Source organism: Rhinopithecus bieti, unplaced genomic scaffold, assembly GCF_001698545.2.
Source record: "Rhinopithecus bieti isolate Rb0 unplaced genomic scaffold, ASM169854v2 scaffold_4553, whole genome shotgun sequence".
NCBI lineage: Eukaryota > Metazoa > Chordata > Mammalia > Primates > Cercopithecidae > Rhinopithecus > Rhinopithecus bieti.
The window spans coordinates 2120161-2129109 of record NW_016804694.1 but is presented as its reverse complement, the minus strand read 5'-3'; the positions used below and the strand labels follow the sequence as shown (position 1 = coordinate 2129109).

Below are 8949 nucleotides of genomic sequence, written 5' to 3'. Positions count from 1 at the left end.
AAAAAAAAAAAAAAAAAAAAAAAAAAAAAAAAAACAGAAAAGAAAAGAAAAGAAAAAACCAGAAGACGAGAAGGGGAAAAGTAACCACTTGCTTTGGTCGGCTTGTGTGTTCAGTGCTATTTTATGTAAATATAGGGTTTCAAGTATAGAGCTGTAAGATATTTCTGATACCTTCGATCAAGTTTATTATATTTCAGAAGTACTTGTAACAGGTAATCAAATTTACGATATTCTGGAGGTGTCTGGTTTTTTTTTGAGATGGAGTCTCGTTCTGTTGCCCAGGCTGGAGTGCAGTGGCGTGATCTCGGCTCACTGCAAGCTCGGCCTCCCAGGTTCAAGCAGTTCTCCTGCCTCAGCCTCCCGAGTAGCTGGGATTACAGGCGCCCACCACCACACCCGGCTAATTTTTGTATTTTCAGTAGAGACGGTGTTTCACCGTGTTAGCCAGGATGGTCTCGATCTCCTGACCTCGTAATCCACCCTCTTCGACCTCCCAAAGTGCTGGGATTACAGGCATGAGCCACTGCGCCCAGCCTGGAGGTGTCTTTGATCAATAATTAAGGTGGATATTTTGGAGGTACTTAAGATTAGTAACCACCTTTTCGGTGGGGGCCCTGTTTAAGCATCTACATCCTTTAACTTGCCAAGGATCAGTATCCAGATAAAATATTTATTGCCAGCCAGGCTGGTGGCTCATGCCTGTAATCCCAGCACTTTGGGAGGCAGAGGTGAGCAGATCACCTGAGGTCAGAAGTTCAAAACCAGCCTGGCCAACATAGCGAAATCCCGTCTCTACTAAAAATACAAAATTAGCCGGGTGCAGTGGTGGGCACCTGTAATCCCAGCTACTCTGGAGGCTGAGGCAGGACAATTGCTTGAATTTGGGAGGCAGAGGTTGCAGTGAGCCGAGATCGTGCCACTACACTCCAGCCTGGGCGACAGAGAGACACTCCATCTCCGAAAGAAAAAAAAAAAATTCATTACCCAGCTGATTTTATTCAGGAAGAGGGGAGGAAGGAAAGAAGGGAGGGGAGCTAAAGGGGGCAGCAGCAGCAGAAGGCAGTGAGAATCAGGCATCAATAATGACCACTTTGTTTTCCTCTGAGTTGGCTTCAGGCTGTTTATTTTGCAAGTAACATGTGTATCAGGCACCTAATATAAAATTTAGATTTTGGATGACTTACAAAGTTGCTTCATATCACTTTGAGTTGGCTATTTTTGGACTACAAAAGATTACAAAGATCCCTAACTCCCTTCACCTTTGTCAAGGGTTGAGGAAGGGGAGCAGAGAGTCAGGTGTTTCTCACATGGAGAACCTGGAGTTCTACAATTAAAGGTGATTATGCAATTCTCATCACATTTTTTGACTCGCAAGTTTATTGTATCATCAGTTGTGGTATATATTATTCAGGACTTGTTTAAATGTACTTATTTCAGCTAGTAGAAGCCTTGCCTCTCCTGTTTCAGTGACAGTGTTTAGAGCTCTGTTTTTCAAACTTAGGTTAACGCCGAGTAATGAGTCTTAGCACTATTTATTTATTGACAAGTTCTCTCTCTCTCTCACCAAGGCTGAAGTGCAATGGCAGGATCATAGCTCACTGTAACCTCAAACCTCTGGGCTCAGGCAATGATCCTCTCGCCTCAGCAGCATCTCAGGTAGCTAGGAGTACAGATGCATGCCACCGTGCTGGGCTAATTTTGGCTTTTGTATAGATGAGGTCTCACTATGTTGCCCAGGCTGGTCTCAAACTCCTGGCCTCAAGGGATCCTCCCACATGAGCCATCACACTGGTCTCTTAGCACCATTAAAACATAAGAACAATAAAACCGAAAAGGAATACAATAGAATAAGTAAGAGGCCATCACACACAGCATTGTTTGTGAAACACTGATCGTCTGTGTATGTGTGTATGTGTGTGTGTGTGTGTGTGTGTGTGTGTGTGTGTGTGTACTGAGTCTCAATGTAAAATGTGTTTTTTCACTATAGGTTGTGGTCACAAAGAAGTTGGGAGGTTTCCAGTACCAGACAAAATGGAGTAAGGCACTGCAGTCTCTGCCGCTGATCACAACTAAAAATTCTGGACAAAATGCAACTAAGGACTCTGAAAAGTAAACAAGCAGCCAAATTACGGAAAGGAATCAAAGCTTGAGGAAACATCTGTATGGGGTGAGTTTCCCCCAATTTTCTTTTTTTCTATCACAGCTTTGAGATGAGAATAGGTCCAGTTGGGGAGCTGCATGGTAGCGGAGACAGCAGAAACTCTGAGAGAAACCCCATCTCTCTGACCAGAAGACTTAGGAGAAGGGTCCCCGTGAGCCAGAGAGTGTAGAGTGAAATCCCCATTAAAACTATTTCATTTTCTCTCTCCTAGATCTGTCCCCAAGATGATGAGACAGAATTTGCAGTTTGAACCTCATTAGATTGATTGCCTGTGAAAACAAACAAAACAAAAACAAAGTCAACACTTTTTTTTTTTTTTTGACGGAGTCTTCACTCTGTCCCCGAGGCTGGAGTGCAGTGGCACGATCTCGGCTCACTGAAACCTCTGCCTCCTGGGTTCATGCCATTCTCCTGCCTCAGCCTCCCGAGTAGCTGGGACTACAGGTGCCCGCCACCACACCCAGCTAATTTTTTGTATTTTTAGTAGAGACGGGGTTTCACTATGTTGGCCAGGATGATCTCGATCTCCTGACCTCATGATCTGCCTGCCTCAGCCTCCCAAAGTGCTGGGATTACAGGCGTGAGCCACCACGCCTGGCCCTACACTTTCTAAAGCTGAGGTGAGCAAACTTTTTCCACAAAAGGCCAGATAATAAATATTTTAAGCTCTGTGTCATACAGTCTTCCATCACAACTACTCAACCCTGCTATTGTAGTGCCAAAGCAGCACAGTATGTAAATGAATCAGCCAGGCTGTGTTCCAGTACAACTTTACGTATAAAAACAGGGGGAAGGCTGGATTTGGCCTGCAGGTCATAGTTTGCTGACTCTTGCTGTAGAAGAATTTTAACAAGATTCAGAGTCTCACAACATATTAATACTATTCAAAATATCCAGGATGCAATCCAAAATTGCTCAACAAAGCTCTAGAAAATGTTATCAATTTTTATGGGAAAAGATGATCAAAAGATGCCAGCACCAGAGAGGATGTGGAGAAATAGGAACGCTTTTACACTGTTGGTGGGAGTGTAAACTAGTTCAACCATTGTGGAAGACAGTGTGGCGATTCCTCAAGGATCTAGAACTAGAAATACCATTTGACCCAGCAATCCCATTACTGGGTATATATCCAAAGGATTATAAATCATGCTACTATAAAAACACATGCACACATATGTTTACTGTGGCACTATTCACAATAGCAAAGACTTAGAACCAACTCAAATGTTCATCAATGATAGACTGGATTAAGAAAATGTGGCACATATACACCATGGAATACTATGCAGCCATAAAAAAGGATGAGTTCATGTCCTTTGCAGGGACATGGATGCAGCTAGAAACCATCATTCTGAGCAAACTATCACAAGGACAGAAAACCAAACACCACATGTTCTCACTCATAGGTGGGAACTGAACAATGAGAATGAGAACACTTGGACACAGGGCAGGGAACATCACACCCCAGGGCCGGTCATTGGGTGAGGAGTGGGAGAGGGATAGCATTAGGATAAATACCTAATGTAAATGACGAGTTAATGGATGCAGTAAACCAACATGGCACATGTATACCTATGTAACAAACCTGCATGTTGTGCACATGTACCCTAGAACTTAAAGTATAATAATAAAAAAAGCAAAAAAAAAAAAAAAAAAAAAAAAAACAGATGCCAGCACCAATATGACCAAGAGGTTAGAATTATCAGATAAAGACTTAAAACATCTATTATAAGTATGCTGGATGAAATAATGGTAAACACACTTGTAATAAAGGGAAAGCTAGAAGCTCTCAGCAGAAAAATAGAAACTATAAAAAGAACCAAATGGGAATTTTAGAACCAAAAAACACAGTATCTGAAATAAAAATTAACTAGATGGGCTTAATAGCAGAATGGAGACCACAGAAGAGGAAGTTAATGAACTTGAAGATAAATGAAGAGGAATTATCTATTCTGATGAACAGAAAGAAAAAAAGATTGGAAAAATAATGAACAGTCTCAGGGTCTAATGTTCATATCACTGGAGTCCCAGGGGAGGAATAAAAGATTGGTGCAGAAAAGGAACTACTTGAAGAAATATGCTCAAATTTGATGAAAGATATAAAATTACAGATTCAAGAAAATTAGTGAACCCCAAACAGGATGAATGCAAAAGATGAACAAACTCCAGAAAACAAACACAAACAACTTACACTCAGACACATAATCAAACTCCAGAAACTTAAAAAAAACAAAAAATCTCAAAAGCAGTCTGAGAAACAATACAGAAGTTCTTGAGAAAATTAAAAAAATAGAATTATCAGCAATTCCACTTCTGAGTATATACCCAAATAATTGGAAGCTGGGTCTTGAAGAGATGTTTGCACACCCATGTTCATAGCAGCATTATTCACAATAGTCAAAAGATGGAAGCAACACAAGTGCCCGTCAACAGATGAACGGATAAACAAAGCGTGGTATATATACACAATCAAAATTTAACCTTAGAAAAGGAGAGAAATTCTGATGCATGCTAAAACGTGGATGAACCTTGAGGACATTGTGCTTAGTGAAAGAAGCCAGTCACAAAAAGACAAATACTATATGCTTCCACTTCTATGAGGTACCTAGAAAATTCAAATGCAAAAAGACAAAGTAGAATGGTGGTTGCCAGGGGCCGGGGGCAGAAGAGAATGGGAGCTGTTGTTTAATGAGTATAGAGTGTCAGTTTTGCAAGGTGAGAGTTTTGGAGATTGACTGCACACAATGTGAATGTGCCTAACACTACTGTATACTTATAAATGATTAAGATGGCAAGTTTTCTGATATGTACATTTTACCAGTTATTTGTTTTAAAAAAAAGTCAGAGGGCCGGGCACGGTGGCTCAAGCCTGCAATCCCAGCACTTTGGGAGGCCGAGACGGGCGGATCACGAGGTCAGGAGATCGAGACCATCCTGGCTAACACGGTGAAACCCCGTCTCTACTAAAATACAAAAAATCTAGCCAGGCGAGGTGGCGGGCGCCTGTAGTCCCAGCTACTCCGGAGGCTGAGGCAGGAGAATGGCGTAAACCCGGGAGGCGGAGCTTGCAGTGAGCTGAGATCCGGCCACTGCACTCCAGCCCCGGCGACAGAGCAAGGCCCTGTCTCAAAAAAAAATAAAAATAAAAAAATAAAAAGTCAGAGGAAAATAATGAATTAAACACAGAAAATTATTCAATGACTGTGGATTTCTTTTTTTTTTTGAGATGGAGTCTCGCTCTGTCACCCAGGCTGGAGTGCAGTGGTGCAAANGTAAAGAAAAAACCAGAAGACGAGAAGGGGAAAAGTAACCACTTGCTTGGTCGGCTTGTGTGTTCAGTGCTATTTTATGTAAATATAGGGTTTCAAGTATAGAGCTGTAAGATATTTCTGATACCTTCGATCAAGTTTATTATATTTCAGAAGTACTTGTAACAGGTAATCAAATTTACGATATTCTGGAGGTGTCTGGTTTTTTTTTGAGATGGAGTCTCGTTCTGTTGCCCAGGCTGGAGTGCAGTGGCGTGATCTCGGCTCACTGCAAGCTCGGCCTCCCAGGTTCAAGCAGTTCTCCTGCCTCAGCCTCCCGAGTAGCTGGGATTACAGGCGCCCACCACCACACCCGGCTAATTTTGTATTTTCAGTAGAGACGGTGTTTCACCGTGTTAGCCAGGATGGTCTCGATCTCCTGACCTCGTAATCCACCCTCTTCGACCTCCCAAAGTGCTGGGATTACAGGCATGAGCCACTGCGCCCAGCCTGGAGGTGTCTTTGATCAATAATTAAGGTGGATATTTTGGAGGTACTTAAGATTAGTAACCACCTTTTCGGTGGGGCCCTGTTTAAGCATCTACATCCTTTAACTTGCCAAGGATCAGTATCCAGATAAAATATTTATTGCCAGCCAGGCTGGTGGCTCATGCCTGTAATCCCAGCACTTTGGGAGGCAGAGGTGAGCAGATCACCTGAGGTCAGAAGTTCAAAACCAGCCTGGCCAACATAGCGAAATCCCGTCTCTACTAAAATACAAAATTAGCCGGGTGCAGTGGTGGGCACCTGTAATCCCAGCTACTCTGGAGGCTGAGGCAGGACAATTGCTTGAATTTGGGAGGCAGAGGTTGCAGTGAGCCGAGATCGTGCCACTACACTCCAGCCTGGGCGACAGAGAGACACTCCATCTCCGAAAGAAAAAAAAAAATTCATTACCCAGCTGATTTTATTCAGGAAGAGGGGAGGAAGGAAAGAAGGGAGGGGAGCTAAAGGGGCAGCAGCAGCAGAAGGCAGTGAGAATCAGGCATCAATAATGACCACTTTGTTTTCCTCTGAGTTGGCTTCAGGCTGTTTATTTTGCAAGTAACATGTGTATCAGGCACCTAATATAAAATTTAGATTTTGGATGACTTACAAAGTTGCTTCATATCACTTTGAGTTGGCTATTTTGGACTACAAAAGATTACAAAGATCCCTAACTCCCTTCACCTTTGTCAAGGGTTGAGGAAGGGGAGCAGAGAGTCAGGTGTTTCTCACATGGAGAACCTGGAGTTCTACAATTAAAGGTGATTATGCAATTCTCATCACATTTTTTGACTCGCAAGTTTATTGTATCATCAGTTGTGGTATATATTATTCAGGACTTGTTTAAATGTACTTATTTCAGCTAGTAGAAGCCTTGCCTCTCCTGTTTCAGTGACAGTGTTTAGAGCTCTGTTTTCAAACTTAGGTTAACGCCGAGTAATGAGTCTTAGCACTATTTATTTATTGACAAGTTCTCTCTCTCTCTCACCAAGGCTGAAGTGCAATGGCAGGATCATAGCTCACTGTAACCTCAAACCTCTGGGCTCAGGCAATGATCCTCTCGCCTCAGCAGCATCTCAGGTAGCTAGGAGTACAGATGCATGCCACCGTGCTGGGCTAATTTTGGCTTTTGTATAGATGAGGTCTCACTATGTTGCCCAGGCTGGTCTCAAACTCCTGGCCTCAAGGGATCCTCCCACATGAGCCATCACACTGGTCTCTTAGCACCATTAAAACATAAGAACAATAAAACCGAAAAGGAATACAATAGAATAAGTAAGAGGCCATCACACACAGCATTGTTTGTGAAACACTGATCGTCTGTGTATGTGTGTATGTGTGTGTGTGTGTGTGTGTGTGTGTGTGTGTGTGTACTGAGTCTCAATGTAAAATGTGTTTTTTCACTATAGGTTGTGGTCACAAAGAAGTTGGGAGGTTTCCAGTACCAGACAAAATGGAGTAAGGCACTGCAGTCTCTGCCGCTGATCACAACTAAAATTCTGGACAAAATGCAACTAAGGACTCTGAAAAGTAAACAAGCAGCCAAATTACGGAAAGGAATCAAAGCTTGAGGAAACATCTGTATGGGGTGAGTTTCCCCAATTTTCTTTTTTTCTATCACAGCTTTGAGATGAGAATAGGTCCAGTTGGGGAGCTGCATGGTAGCGGAGACAGCAGAAACTCTGAGAGAAACCCCATCTCTCTGACCAGAAGACTTAGGAGAAGGGTCCCCGTGAGCCAGAGAGTGTAGAGTGAAATCCCCATTAAAACTATTTCATTTTCTCTCTCCTAGATCTGTCCCCAAGATGATGAGACAGAATTTGCAGTTTGAACCTCATTAGATTGATTGCCTGTGAAAACAAACAAAACAAAACAAAGTCAACACTTTTTTTTTTTTTTGACGGAGTCTTCACTCTGTCCCCGAGGCTGGAGTGCAGTGGCACGATCTCGGCTCACTGAAACCTCTGCCTCCTGGGTTCATGCCATTCTCCAGCCTCAGCCTCCCGAGTAGCTGGGACTACAGGTGCCCGCCACCACACCCAGCTAATTTTTTGTATTTTAGTAGAGACGGGGTTTCACTATGTTGGCCAGGATGATCTCGATCTCCTGACCTCATGATCTGCCTGCCTCAGCCTCCCAAAGTGCTGGGATTACAGGCGTGAGCCACCACGCCTGGCCCTACACTTTCTAAAGCTGAGGTGAGCAAACTTTTCCACAAAAGGCCAGATAATAAATATTTTAAGCTCTGTGTCATACAGTCTTCCATCACAACTACTCAACCCTGCTATTGTAGTGCCAAAGCAGCACAGTATGTAAATGAATCAGCCAGGCTGTGTTCCAGTACAACTTTACGTATAAAACAGGGGAAGGCTGGATTTGGCCTGCAGGTCATAGTTTGCTGACTCTTGCTGTAGAAGAATTTTAACAAGATTCAGAGTCTCACAACATATTAATACTATTCAAAATATCCAGGATGCAATCCAAAATTGCTCAACAAAGCTCTAGAAAATGTTATCAATTTTATGGGAAAAGATGATCAAAAGATGCCAGCACCAGAGAGGATGTGGAGAAATAGGAACGCTTTTACACTGTTGGTGGGAGTGTAAACTAGTTCAACCATTGTGGAAGACAGTGTGGCGATTCCTCAAGGATCTAGAACTAGAAATACCATTTGACCCAGCAATCCCATTACTGGGTATATATCCAAAGGATTATAAATCATGCTACTATAAAAACACATGCACACATATGTTTACTGTGGCACTATTCACAATAGCAAAGACTTAGAACCAACTCAAATGTTCATCAATGATAGACTGGATTAAGAAAATGTGGCACATATACACCATGGAATACTATGCAGCCATAAAAAAGGATGAGTTCATGTCCTTTGCAGGGACATGGATGCAGCTAGAAACCATCATTCTGAGCAAACTATCACAAGGACAGAAAACCAAACACCACATGTTCTCACTCATAGGTGGGAACTGAACA

The 8949-nt window shown here is 42.7% G+C and overlaps 2 long non-coding RNA genes across 2 annotated transcripts in view; both read left to right on the top strand.

Moving 5' to 3' along the window:
- Positions 1-2464, top strand: part of LOC108528351 (uncharacterized) — a 15459-nt gene extending 12995 nt beyond the window's left edge. The window contains exons 2-3 of the long non-coding RNA XR_001885105.1: positions 1988-2167; positions 2373-2464. This is a non-coding gene — a long non-coding RNA (uncharacterized LOC108528351). The remainder of the gene's footprint in view (positions 1-1987; positions 2168-2372) is intronic.
- Positions 2465-7466: 5002 nt separating this feature from the next.
- LOC108528349 (uncharacterized) overlaps positions 7467-8949 on the top strand; it is a 5933-nt gene continuing 4450 nt past the window's right edge. Inside the window, exon 1 of the long non-coding RNA XR_001885104.1 lies at positions 7467-7543. This is a non-coding gene — a long non-coding RNA (uncharacterized LOC108528349). The remainder of the gene's footprint in view (positions 7544-8949) is intronic.